The sequence below is a fragment of the Emys orbicularis genome, chromosome 1 (genome assembly GCF_028017835.1).
Source record: "Emys orbicularis isolate rEmyOrb1 chromosome 1, rEmyOrb1.hap1, whole genome shotgun sequence".
NCBI lineage: Eukaryota > Metazoa > Chordata > Testudines > Emydidae > Emys > Emys orbicularis.
Window position 1 is genome coordinate 93237608 of NC_088683.1, and position 14415 is coordinate 93252022.

The window sequence follows — 14415 nt, forward strand, 5'->3', positions numbered from 1 at the left end:
GACAAAACTTGCCAGTGTAGACAAGCCCTGAGAGGAGGGTGGAAAAGAGATGTTAATCTAAAGAAATATGAATTGAGAGGCTGAGAAAAAGACATGGGCAGACACTAAACTCTTTGAATGAAAGAAGGAAGGGCAAATCACAAACTTGGGTGATACAGAGTAAGTTGAATTTTTAGGGTCTGATCCTGCAAAGATTTACTTACATGCTTAATTTTAAATGCTTGAGTGGTCCCTTGAGTTAAATTGGACTGCTCGTGCACATCAAGTTAAGCATATACGTTAGTGTTTACAGGACCAGGGCCTTATGTTGTTCTATAAAATTCACAATAACATACAACATATATCCTATACATCCCAACTCTTTCTATTTAGGAGGTACACTCTGTATTTATTTTTTCACAATACATCTATCACTCACTCCATGCTTCCAAAAATCGTTCAGAGACCAATGCAATTTAGTGGAGTTAAAGGGTGTATTTCTATTTTTGTCCTCAAATTTCTTTTATATTAGTATCAATTGTTACTTGGTACAGTCATGAATAGGAGCTGGGCAGGGTATCTCAGAATTCACATGTGGATGAAAAAAATAATGTGCTTTAGTGTGTTACGTTTTTGCAATGTGAATGATTGAGTAAGATATTAAAAAGTATATGTACAGTTCTGAGAGAAAGCTATGTGACAAATGAATCATGCGGCTCATTTAGACTTTGTAAGTTACTGTTTTTATTACAGGGGCAGAGTTAAGGTTGGTTGAGTGATGTTCATGGGGAATTTTTCTGATTAATGGTGTGCATATGCTGGATGTTAGGGTTGGTGTTGGTATTGTTTTTTGTAACTTTATATTGTGAGTTTTTAATGTTCAGGGTTTTTTCCCAGATGTGTTCAGGTACATCTCTTGAATTGAGCTAAGAAACCTTCAACATAACTTTAAAAAGATTTTCCGTTAGGCTGCTCTAACTCATTCCTGGCAACTGGCCTTGCACAGAGCTGCCTTTATGCCAGCTTTGCAGCCCACAGACCCACAATCTGTGCGGTACGCTCTTTGGCCAGTAAGTGGAGTACATATGTCTTTAAAAGCCATCCATTTCATGTGTATATATATGACAAGGATCCATTTACTAAGGCTTGGTCTACACTAGGAAATTAGGTGGGTATAACTAGGTTACTCAGGGATTTGAAAAATCCACGCCCTGAGCGACGCAGTTAAATCAACCTAACCCCTGGCGTAGACAATGCTAGGTTGATGGGAGAAAACCTCCTGTCAGCGTAGATAGCATCTTCACTAAAGACACTGAAGCATTTTAAGTGTAGACAAGCCTTGAGCCTGGTTATTTCTTATTTCTCTCTTTAAAAAAAAAAAAAAAATCCCAGTGGCTTTACAAAGTATCCTGTGTAGACCAGACTATTCAAGTGTCAATATGGGTATTTAAAAGTGTGCCTTGTGCTGAGAAAACAAATGCTGAAAAATCATGAGACGCTGCAGCAGAATTTTAAATCTTGCTAATTTCTGATTAACTTACGTGTAATTATAATATATCCTAGAGCAGGGGTTCTCAAACTTCATTGCCCTGTGACCCCCTTCTGACAACAACAATTACTACATGACCCCAGGAGCGGAGGCGGAAGCCTGAGTCCATCCAAGCCCCACTGCCCCAGGCGGGAGGGCCAATTCCAAAGCCTGGTGGGGCCAAAACTGAAGCCCAAGGGCATCTGCCCCAGGCCAGGGGGCCTGTAACCTGAGCCCGCCACCCAGGGTTGAAGCCCTTGGGCTTTGGCTTTGGCCCTGGGCAGTGAGGGTCGGGCTTTGGCCCCGGCCCCCAGCAAGTCTAATTCCAGCCCTGGCATCCCCATTAAAACAGGGTCACGACCCACAGTTTGAGAACCGCTGTCCTATTGTTTTAAAGTTACAACATTTTCAGGGAAACGTCTCCTAACTTACACTGCACACAGAAATTTTCAAACAAACTGTACACTTAGATCAGAAGTTATAGAAGTAGGAGGCGAGGGGTCCAAAGAAGCCTTACAAGGAAACTCTCAATGCAGCATTTACTATGAAGTCACTATCTTACACCTCCAAAATATGTGTGTATTTCCATTTACACTTACACTTACATTTTGCTTTTACAAAAAAATTAATTTCCTCTAGTAATCATCTCTGGAACTCACATTTTTGAATAGCTTACTTTTGCACAACAATAGGGCTCTAAGCATGTGCCAGGCTGTCTCTAACTAACATGAAAATCCTGCCACGGGCCCCTTCCAGTGCTGACTGCCCTTCCCCTCCCCCCACAGCTCGTATTTTTCTTGCAGGCTGTAATCTGTTAAAAGTGCATTATTAGCTGAGAGGAAAGTGGAGACATAGCTACTGACTGCCCAGGAGCCCCAGGGCTGAACTATGTTTCATTCTAATGGCAAAATAAGCTTGCTAGAGTCTAACTCCAATATGGAAACAGTGACTCTAAAGTGAAAACATCATATGCGAGTGCACAAATACATATCTGAATCTAACATTTTGATTGTCATTGTCAGAAAGCTGAATAAGTCGGTCACAGCAATTTATCTATTGCAGCGGCTCTCAAACTGTGCGTCAGGACCCCAAAGTGCGTCTTGACCCCGTTTTAATGGGGTCTCCAGGGCTGGCGTTAGACATGCTGGGGCCTGGAGCTGAAGCCAAAGTCCAAGCCCCACCGCCCAGGGTGGAAGGTGAAACCAGAGGCTCAGACTTCAGCTTCAGCCCTGGGCAGTGGGGCTCAGGTTACAGCCCCCCTGCCTAAGGCTGACGCCCTCAAGATTTGCCCTCTCCTCCGCAGGGTGGTAGGGCTCGGGCTTCAGCCCCACTGCCCGAGGTGGCGGGGCTCAGGCTTCCGTCCCCCTTCCCAGGGTCGTGCAGTAATTTTTGTTGTCAGAAGGGGGTCGCGGTGCAATGAAGTTTGAGAAACCCTGATCTATTGCCATGTTATGTGACCTAGTCATCGGGCCAAATCCAGCTTGTTTTACTCATAAGACTTTAAAAGAACTACTCACGTGTGGTAGGCAAGCAGGACTGGACCAATAAGAACAAGGTTTGTAAGAGGATAGTGAGGTTACACCACCTTTCTTTGTGCACAGTCAGTAACTTTTGTATCAGGCCTTGTTGTCTACAGTAGAAAAGGTTTGCCAGTATGGCTACACTGGCAAACCCTCCAGTGGAGATGCAGCTTATACCATCAAAACAGTGCTTTTGCTGGTAGAGCTTATACCCCAACAAAATAAGCTCTACCCAAAAGCACTTTTTTTGCCAGTTTAACTGCATCTGCCCTAAAACTTTTGTGATGTGGAAACTTCCTTCTAGTAAAATACCCACCCACTCACTTTGTACAGGCCACCCAAAAGCCACCAACCAGATGGGAATGACTTTCAGTCACTACTAGTCTGAGAACAGATTGGAACTGCTGGATGAAGGACTCCATATACCATTCCTTCTGTCTTATTTTTCTAATGTAAACATGTGTCATGTATCTAGATCCCTATCTCCTTCCCCTCTGTTTTTCAAACAGAGCATGGAAACCCACTGTCTCACTTCTCCATGCTTTTCATCCTGCTTGGTGACTTGGTTTCCTCCTCCCGCCACATGCTCTCTCTCCACTGTTCCTCACTCCCCACTTCCTAACTGCTGTATTTCCTTCCACTTTCTCCCCTCTGCTTACTGCTACAATGATAGCATTAAATAAAACAAAAACTGATCAAATTTGACAACAGTTACAACTGTGACACCAGGGACCTCTTGATGTCAACTGGCAGAGGGCCACAGGGGGTGCATAGGGTTTTACAGCGATCCTGTGGGTCCGGTGTATGCATATTAGTTCTCCAAAGGGTAACATGTAGCCCACTGGTCATTATTATAATAGTTTTTAAATGTATGTCCAGGTTGTATTTAAGGAGTTATGTATCTATACTGGAAATTATGTTCTTAAAGCCTTTGTAACTGAGCTAAGTAACCAGAAGGTGATATGCCAGGTAGGTTCCTTTCACACAGGGGGTAACAGACACTTATACATATCCCTGTCTGGGTATTGCGTATTGTCCACTTCACAATGTGAGTCTATTTGCATTCTGAGCCACAAGCTAATCAAGAATGCAAAATCGACAAGAAATGGCAAAATCTACAGGAAGGAACAAACAGCAGGAGGATGTCCAGTTTATGACTAAAGATCAAATGACTGTTTTGATATATCTGGGATTGCAAAAGAACGCCCAGGATCCTTTTACTTAGGAGACCAGCTGGCAGCGTGTTTTGTCTCACGAAGGAGGGATCACAGCCAGGCCTAGCTGTAAAATGCTGTAAAGATCTTTGGATGAGCAATACTTAGATTTGAGGGTATCTTGTTAATTAAGTCTAGGCTCTAGCATGACTGTTATGATTTTATTTTCTGTGAAACCATTTGTTTCCAATACTTCCATTTGAATCTCTTTGTTAAACAAACTTGTGCTTGTTTTCACTATAAACATATCTAAGTGCTGTGTGTTGAACGGCGTGGTGATCTGAGGTGGAACTTTTAAGCTGGTGTGAATTGTTTCTTTGGGAGCAGTGAATCTATGAATACTGTGACTGTCCAGTGAACCCAGGGCTGGACGTTCCAGGGAGACACTTGGAGGGCTCATGGATTGCAGTGTGCCTATTGCTAACCTACAGAGGGACAGCAGAGCCTGCATAAGATGAGAGGAGAGTGCTTGTGTTGCTTGTGGCCATAGCTAGGTGATGTCAACCAGCTGCAGTTTAGCCTTGCCTAGCTCCATCATAGTAAAAACGATAGAGTTTTGTGTCTGCTAGCATTGAACAGTGAGAAAGCTAATGAAAGAAAAGAAACTGCAGTTGTGTTTGTGAAAAAGTTTGTGTGTCACTGACAGGCTGCTACTTGCTGTTCCTGGGATCTGGTTTTTTTTTTTCTCTTTTAAACATCATTCTTGGATGATGAATCAGGGTGGAAAACAAAGCTGCCTTTCTGTCTGTGCCTGCACTTTTTTTTCCCTTGTGCAGGAGCCGGAAGGCACAGGGGTCTGGGTTGGGTCAGGTGGGAAACAAGCAGATCCTCTTGGGCTTGGTGCAGGTTGGGTCTGCTCCTTCTGTGGCAGTGGCTGGGTGCCCTGTTCCTGCTAGCTGCTGCCTCCTCACTGCACTCTGTGTGTGCTAAGGGTGCTGAGGAGTCACAGTGCCTGCACGCGGTGCAGCAGGGGGCAGCGGACGGCAGGAGCAGGCCACACAGCCAGTGGCGCGGACAGCCACTGCACTGACCCACGGATAAGAGGCAGCAGTGACTCAGGTTCAGGTGAAGGGTCAGGGTCGGGTCAGAAAACAACTTGACGCTCTCAGGCTCAGTCCAGGTCAGGCCTAAAAATTAGGCCTGAGCAGACGTCTAGTGGGAGAGAGTCACATAAACAAGGGAAAGTTAAAATCATGGGTGTCAGGTACCATAGGCTGTGCCTCCCCAAACAGCCAGGTGTGACCCCGCCCTCACTCCGCTGCCAGGCCCCCCTCTTACTTTCTGCCTACTCTGCATGCAGCAGTGTGGCCCCAGTCCCCCTGTGCGGTGGCCCTGGTTCAGGCTGCGGCTGCGCGCCACCCATCCTTCCAGCACTCTGGGGCTGGGAAGGCTGGGGCCGTGCGCCCCCCCACCCCCCCCACCCCCCCGTCCTCCTGGCACTCTGGGGCTGGGAAGGCTGCAACCGTGCTGCCCGCCCTCCCGGTGCTCCAGAGCTGGGAGGGCTAGATTGGGGCAGGGGCCAGTGGCTGCGGTGGGGGGAGCTCTGGCGAGGATGGTGCATGGAAGGGGTGGGGCTGAGGGCTAGCCTCCCCCAGCCTGCAGTTCATGCGCCGTCCATGGTTAAAATGACTATACACAAAATATAGTTAAATTCACAAATACCAAATATCGGCTTTCCCCCCTCTACTCTTTCTGATTTAGTTACTTGTAACTACAGTACCGCCTAATTGTGGTGACTTCCTGCCTAATCTTAGTGGCTCCTTGGACCTGCCTACATCAGGGGAATATTCAAAAAATTTCCCACTGTTGCTAACAGTGATTCAGCTCCACTGGTGTTAGCAACTATATCTGCAGTAGGCAGGCAGCCAAAGCGGCCCATCTTCACTAGAAATACCAGCACTGGTAGAGATGAATCAGCATTAACAATGGTGGGAAATTTTTGAAAACTCTCCCTGACGCTCATAGGGACATAACCTCATTCCCTCCACACGCACACACCACATCCCAACGAAAACATAAAATCCTCCCCAAAGTAGTATGGAAATATTACCGCTCCACAATTAAACACATAGAAGTAGAATGTTTAAGGTGACAGTGTCATTTTTCACCATGGAGAGTCTGGCTACGTCACCCCTGCAATCGGAAGTGTGACTGCAGTCAGGTAGGCTGCCAGCTAGCGCAGCTAAAAATGGCAGTGAAGAGACGGCACCACAGGCTTCAACACAGGCTATAGGAGCCTGCCCAGGACCCTGGTTATATACTCGTGTTCCTAGCCCCATTGTGTCTTCACTGCTATTTTTAGCTGAGCTAGCTAGATTAAAGCTAGCATGGTATGCCTTCCCAAGCTGCAATCACACCTTCCGTGGTGGTGTAGGCATAGCCTAGGTCTCCGTCACATTTTCAGCAGAGTGTGTGTGTGGAAAAGAAGGGAGTGAGGCTGAGAGGAAGAGCAAATGAGAGACTTTCCTCCTGCTACTTCCCAAACTGAAGTTACTATTTTGTGCTTGTGATGTCCTAACCTATTCCGAGATGCAACCTTGCGACTTAATCGTAAGAGCCAGCAGGAGGTAAAGACTAAGCTGTTGGGAGGAGAACACGTTTTAGGTTTAAATCTGCTATTTTAGCGTTTATAATTTTGCCACAAAGGATGTGAAGGGGTAGGAAAAGGGGGATGATGACAAAGATGAATGGATGTAGATTCCCATGTGATATGAACAGTATGTTTCCCTTTCTTTTTCCAGTATTAAAAGTTCATCTCTGTTAAAAATACCAGAGTTATCAATAGCACATGATTGTCCCAAGGAAGCCTGAGTCACATCCAGAGGTTAGGGACTGTCCCTTCTAATACAGTTGCAGATTTTGCCTCTCCCACATGAGGGATAGGATTGTTTGCTGTGGGTTGTGGGAATAGAGGGGACAGGAGCCTGAAGAGGGGAACTATAGTAAGCAGAGGCTGATTTCGCTCTGCACTGCAAAGAGATGGCTCCAGCTGCAGGGGAACTTTGAAGAACTTTGTCAAGCTGACTGAGCTCTTTTAAGCCACTGCCAATTTGGTTCCCTCCTGTCAGTCAGCCCTGCCAACCAGAGCATCAGCCTCTGACTTCTCTCCTTCTCTTCCCTTTCCCCACCCCCTGCCCCTAGGGTTGAGCTGCACCGGAAGAGCAGTCTGAAGGGGAACAGCCTGCATTCCATTGTGTGAAGGAAACGGTTTCCTTCTGGTTCTTGCACAATACAATTTAACATTCTATTTAATTACTTTTACACAGTCCTTAAAGAAGTGGATTATACACAATTGTGTGATAGCTCTGAACAGCTTGACACTGTTTCTCCCTTAGGATTTGACACCGAGGCTGGCTCACACAAGTGCTGCTGAATCTCCCTGCTGGGTTGGAGACCCCCTTCTGCTGAAATAACAGGAGTACTTGTGGCACCTTAGAGACTAACAAATTTATTAGAGCATAAGCTTTCGTGGGCTACAACCCACTTCTTCGGATGCATATAGAGTGAACCATATATTGAGGAGATATATATACACACACATACAGAGAGCATGAACAGGTGGGAGTTGTCTTACCAACTCTGAGAGGCCAATTAAGTAAGAGAAAAAAAACTTTTGAAGTGATAATCAAGATGGTTCAGTACAGACAGTTTGATAAGAAGCAAGTGTGAAAATACTTACAAGGGGAGATAGATTCAATGTTTGTAATGGCTCAGCCATTCCCAATCCCTATTTAGCCCTGAGTTGATTGTGTCTAGTTTGCATATCAATTCCAGCTCAGCAGTCTCTCGTTGGAGTCTGTTTTTGAAGTTTTTCTGTTTTAAGATAGCCACCCGCAGGTCTGTCAAAGAATGGCCAGACAGGTTAAAGTGTTCTCCCACTGGTTTTTGAGTATTATGATTCCTGATGTCAGATTTGTGTCCATTAATTCTTTTGCGTAGAGACTGTCCGGTTTGGCCAATGTACATGGCAGAGGGGCATTGCTGGCACATGATGGCATATATCACATTGGTAGATGTGCGGGACATGTTGAAATTCTAGTCTGATGTTTACTGCTTTTGCTCCAGTGCTGCAACAATATGAGCGGCTGTGTCCTGACTAAAGAGCTCTGTGTGATAACTTGAGCCTCCCAGGGAATCTTTCCTTTTACCCTAGACCTGGCTGGAGTTGTTTCCCCTTTGACTTGACAAGAAACCTCTATCCACTACTCCTGTAGCGCCCTTCACAAATACAATCGCCAGTCCCGGCGTGTAAACACTACCTATCCTCCAACCTGAATTACAACTGAATTTCCCCCCATCCTGTTCCCTGCAGCAGGCACAGAAAAACAGTTTGGGGCAGATGAAGATCAGAAGGCTTGCCCATTGAAGCTTGAAGTATGCATTGGGGAATCAATTGACTAGCTTTTCCAAAGGCTCCAGGTTTGCTTAGCAAAGCCAGTGTAATTCCATCATAAACACAATGCATAAAACAAATGATCTATCCTGAAAATCTGCCAACCAAGGTCTTGGATCCTAGGAGTTATTTTTTGAAAATATTTTAAGAGGATTGGATGGCTTTGTGGCAGAGGCAACGCATGGGGGAGGGGGAATGCAGGGTCATGTGCCTCCCCCCCACCCCCGCCGATTTGCTGCTTGGCTTGCACTGAGCATGCTCACACAGACTGAGCATGCTCAGTAACTCTGCTGAAGCCGGCTGCCCGCACTCCACCCCTCCACTATTGGCAGGCACAGGTAGTCTCTGATTTGTGGGTGGTGTGAATGAGATAACCAGTTCAAACCGCTTTAGGGCATGTCTACACATACTGCGCTGCAACGGTGCAGCTGCACCACTGCAGTGTGTCTGTTGAAGACAGCCTATGCCAACAGGAGAGAGCTATGATAAATGCTAAAACCACCTCCGCAAGTGACAGAAGCTGTGCTGCTGGGAGATTCTCTCCTGCCAACAGCGTTGTCCACACTGGCGTTTATAACCAGTGTAGCTTATGTCGCTCAGGGGGGTGGTTTATTCACACTCCTGAGTGACATAAGTTCTGCTGACATAAGTTGTAATGTAGAAATAGCCTTAGACTGTTAGGGCCAAATTTTCTAAAGAGCTCAGCTCCCATTTAGGCACCAAAATAAGTGACCAGATTTTTAAGATCTCAACATGTTGGATGCAGAGCTGTTTTGAAAATCCGGCCACTAGTGACCAAAAGTAGTTATCATCTGTCAGCTGTTTCTGCCCTGTGTTGTTAAAGGGAAAGGAATGAAAGACAAAGGAGGAGTATGTGTGTGATAAGACAAGAGACCCTTATGCTTTCTGTCTCCCTAGGTTCGGCCTCCCTGTCCAGCGTCTGTCATCTGGTAGGATCCCTTTTCCTGTAAAGAGGACCCCTCCCACCCTAAATAATGAGGAGTCAATCAGTAAATGTAAAATCAAATAAGGTGTATTGAAGGGTTTATAACAAAGAGTGGGACAAATAAGAAGGGGAATAAACAGCAAAATTGCGCAATACAGTGATTACCCCCAAACTCAACCCTATAAAACAGATATAAAAACCTTCTTCACAGATCAAAGTGACGGTAGGTGCTTGGGACCTCAATCCTCTGGCTAATGACAAGCCTTTGGAGAGGAGTTCCAAGGAATCCCTTGATGTTCTTTCTGGATCACGGGAAGCAGAACAGATGGTACGCTCAGGAGAACAGCGACGGATGATGACAAAGGTAAGTGTTGTTTCTTCTCCTTCTCTCTATTGTCTTTACAGGTGAGGAAGCTGTTGGAGGAAAATCCCTAGCCCTTCTATCAGTAGGATGGATAGATGCCTGCAGGTATGACCCGTGACCGTCCCTGGCTGCCACTCAGATGGACAGCCCTGAGGCCATGTTCGGGGCAGCCTTTTATACACTTGTCCAGGAAACCCCTTAGGAAAGGCAGGAAGCCCCTTCTGGGAAACCCCTTAGGAAAACCAGTTCTGACTGGAAGTTGTTTACAACTCCAGGAAAGATTAAAGAGCGGGAAAATGGACCTATAGCTCACATGGGTACAAAACTCCAACATGGATTCCTGTAGTCATAAAACACGTATGAAAATGAACCCAACCCAACAGTGTGAAATGAGTTGGTGGATTTCAGTCCAGTTCCTTGTGGAGAGGGGGCTATATCACAGTAACTACCATGTAGTTGAAACTAAATGGGCCCCATTTTTTTCAGTCTTAGCAGAGGCCAAGAATCAAATGGGCTGAACTCCATTTCCATCTGTAGCAGCAGTTGCTACAGCTCAGAGTAACGCACATTGATGGGGGAGTGTCACGTTTGCACTGCTGATGGATCTTCTTTAGTGGATAAATAGAGTATACAGGGACAATCAATCTGGCAGCTTTGGTGTCAGCTTACCCTCTGCTACCCTGGCTTATGAAAACTTTTACCAGAACTTGGCTAGGAGAAAAATGCTGTTTAACTATACCCTGACTAGCTTCAGCGCAATGCCAATTTGAAAGATTTAAGAGAAGGCAGAGTTGCCTCATGATAAGGCTGGATGCTTGTGAGCAACATCTCAGATCTGCCTTGTGTCCTAGGTGCTTGCTGTGTTTTGCACAATATTTGTGAGAGCAATGGAGGGATCTTCATCAATGGCTGGGAGGCAGAAGTAGAGAGAGGTTTTGGACATTATGAACAGCCAGAGGGTGCCCAAACTGGTCAGGTGAACAGGGTCAGGGATTCCTTGGGCTCATACTTTGAGGCAGGGTGAAGTGCTGGAAAATGAATATACTATAATCAAGAAAATGAAGGAAAAGTTTGTGTAATCATCTTATAAGGCTTTGATATTAGGGGTTGGGGAGCAGTACCTCATTGGACCCTCAATGAAATTTTTCAGCTGAGATTTACATAATAGAAACCTGTGTTGATTCAACTAATAGTGCTAACTTCAAACCAGTGGAACAGTGACAGATCATCTAAAGCCCTGAATGTTCACACATTTGTGCCGGATATGGCTAGGCTGGGATGCTAGGAGTGAACATAGCACCACAGTATTCACCAGCAGAGCTGTTTGCCTCTACATCATGTCCAGCAGCCTTTCCTGCATGTCCTTTTCTTTGTTTATGTTCTCTCTTTCTGTGTCCAGGCAGCCCCTTCAGAGCCTCTCAGACTGCTGCAGGAAACCTTCTGTGGTATATTGAAAACTGTGTTAAAACTGTAGGATGTCACTTTAAATTTCAGAAGGGTTTCCTGATCTTGCTTGCAGGGGGCTTTGCAGGGAAGTGTGTGATCTGGGCCTAAGAGCAGTCAGTTTGAAGCCACCCAGAGTAAGATGGGGTGAGTTATGCCTCACTGTTTTAGGGAGCAGCCTGTTTTGTGTCTCTCTCTCTTTTGGGGTTCTTGTGTATTATCATTTTGAATTCCAAGAAATAAAGTAGTGTTACATTGCACCCTTCCAGCAAGAGTATTAGTGTTTTATCTAACCTCTCTGTGTGTATGCCGTAAACATAACACTTTCCTAGGGTTACCATATTTAAAAAATAAAAAAGAGGACACTCCACGGGGCCCTGGCCCCACCCCTTTCCCACCCCCAGCCCCGCCCCAACTCCGCCCCTTCTCCAAAGTCCCTGCCCCAACTCCGCCCCCTCCCCTGAGTGCCCCGCATTTCCCCCTCCTCCCTCCCAGCCACGCGAAAAGGGCTGCCCGAGCGCTACCGGCTTCACGGTTTGCCAGGCAGCCCCCAGACCCTGCGCCCCCGGCCAGTGCTTCCCCAGCGCAGCTGGAGCCCGGGAGGGGAAGCGCCCAGCCGGGGGCGCAGGGTCTGGAGGCTGCCCGGCAAACCATGAAGCCGGTAGCGCTCGGTCTTCGGGCAGCCCCCATGCCTCTGGACCCTGCACCCCCGGCCGGGCGCTTCCCCTCCCGGGCTCCGGCGGCTGCTGTGCTCCCTGAACTCCTGGGCTCTGTAAGCGCCGAGCTGCCCGAGCGCTACCGGCTTCAGGCAGCCCCCATACCTCTGGACCCTGCGCCCCCGGAGCCCGGGAGGGGAAGTGCCCGGCCGGGGGCGCAGGGTCCAGAGGCATGGGGGCTGCCCGAAGCCGGTAGCACTCGGGCAGCTCGGCTCTTACAGAGCCCAGGAGTCAGGGAGCACAGCAGCCCCCGGCACCCGCTCTAAAGTAAGCCAGGGAATATTTTTCCCGAACATGTTCAGCTTTTTGGAAATTCCCCCCGGACGGGGGTTTGATTACCAAAAAGCCGGACATGTCCGGGAAAAACCGGATGAATGGTAACTCTACACTTTCCCTCCGTGCTTCTGCTTTCTTGGCCTTCTGCTGAGGTGCACTTACGAGGTCAGCAATCATCTCCTCCCCCATCCTCTTTTGCTTACCTTGCAGATCTCTCAGGCATTCAGCAGATGATAAATCCCCTGTCTGTAAGAGCCCCAGTATTTCGGGTGCCAGGGAAAGAGAGAAACAGCATAAGTGGTTATTATTCTAAAGACTAGTCCATGCCAAAAATAAAAAAAAAGTTTATTTTTTCTCAATTTTGGAATGCTTTTGCCATCTGCTCTTCCCAGTATGTATGGGACGTGCTTGGAGATGGTAAAACATTTTCCACCTCACTTCTCTTTTCTCCTGTACCAATGCTGGGGGATCAGGGGGAAGCAGGGTGTAGATTAGTAATTACATATCCACTGCTGCAGGCTGTCCTTACATTGGAAGATGTTACCCTGAGGAATGTCCCCAAGAGGCAGAAAAGGGTGGAGACATGGAGGGACATGGAGAACAATTGATCACCATCCTCTTCATAACAGCCCTTAACATATTTGAAGACTGTTATCAGGTTCAGGTCCCCTGTCAGCTGTCTTTTTTCAAGACTAAGGGCATGGCTACACTTGCAGATGTAGAGCGCTGTGAGTTAAACCAGCCCTCGGAGAGTGCAGTAGGGAAAGCGCTGCAGTGTGTTCATGCTGTCAGATTCAAGCGCACTGGCATGGCCACATTAGCAGCTCTTGCAACGCCACAGAGACCAGTGCATTGTGGTAGCTATCCCAGCATGCAAGTGGCTGCAACGTGCTTTTCAAATGGGGGGTGGGGTGGAGTGTGACAAGGAGTGTGTGAGTATGTGGGGGGGGAGAGAGTGGGTTTTTGAGGGGCTGAGAGCATGTCAGCATGCTGTCTTGTAAGTTCAGACAGCAGCAGATCCCCCTGCCCCCCGCCTCTCTCTCACTCACAGCAAGCAGCATTCCACACTAATGTAGGGTGACCAGACAGCAAGTGTAAAAAATTGGGATGGGGGTGGGGGGTAATAGGCACCTATAGAAGAAAAAGCCCCAAATATCGGGACTGTCCCTATAAAATAGGGACATCTGGTCACCCTACACTAATGGTTGCTTTGTCCCGGAGCAGATAAGCATGCCGGCTGTCAGAAACGGAGATTTGAAAGGGCATATCCGCATTCCTGCTGCCGATTCCAAAACAATGACAAGAGTGGCTACTTGACTTAAGGGGATTATGGGACGTTTCCGGAGGCCCATCAAAGCATAGCAATGCAACACCTCGTTCACACTGACGCTGGGGCGTTTCAGCCAAGGCGCAGCAAGTGTTAATGCTTTTCGTGGAGGTGGATTACCAGGAGCGCTCCAGCTGCAGAGTCCAGGCACTCTAAGTGCCTTGCCAGTGTGGATGGGTCATGAGTTAGGGCGTCCGGGGCTGCTTTAATGAACTCTAACTTGCAAGTGTAGCCAAGCCCTAAATGTACCCAATCTTTTTAACCTTTCTTCATAGGCCAGGTTTTCTAATCCTTTTGTCATTTTTGTTGCTCTTCTCTGGACCTTCTCCAGTTTATCCACATCTTTCCTAAAGTGTGGTGCCCAGAATTGAACACAATACTCCAGCTGAGGCCTCACCATTGCAGAGCAGAGTGGGAACATTACCTCCCGTGTCTTACATACAACACTCCTCTTAATACACCCCAGAATATTAGCCTTTTTCTTAACTGTATCAGATTGTTGACTTATATTCAATTTGTGATCCAACATAACCCCCACATCCTTTTCAACAGTCCTGCCACCTAGTCAGTTATTCCCCATGTTGTAGTTGTGCATTTGATTTTTTGTTCTTAATTGTAATACTTTCTACTTGTCTTTATTTAATTTAATCTTGTTGATTTTGGAACAATTCTCTAATTTGTCAAGGTCATTTTGAATTTTAATCCTGGC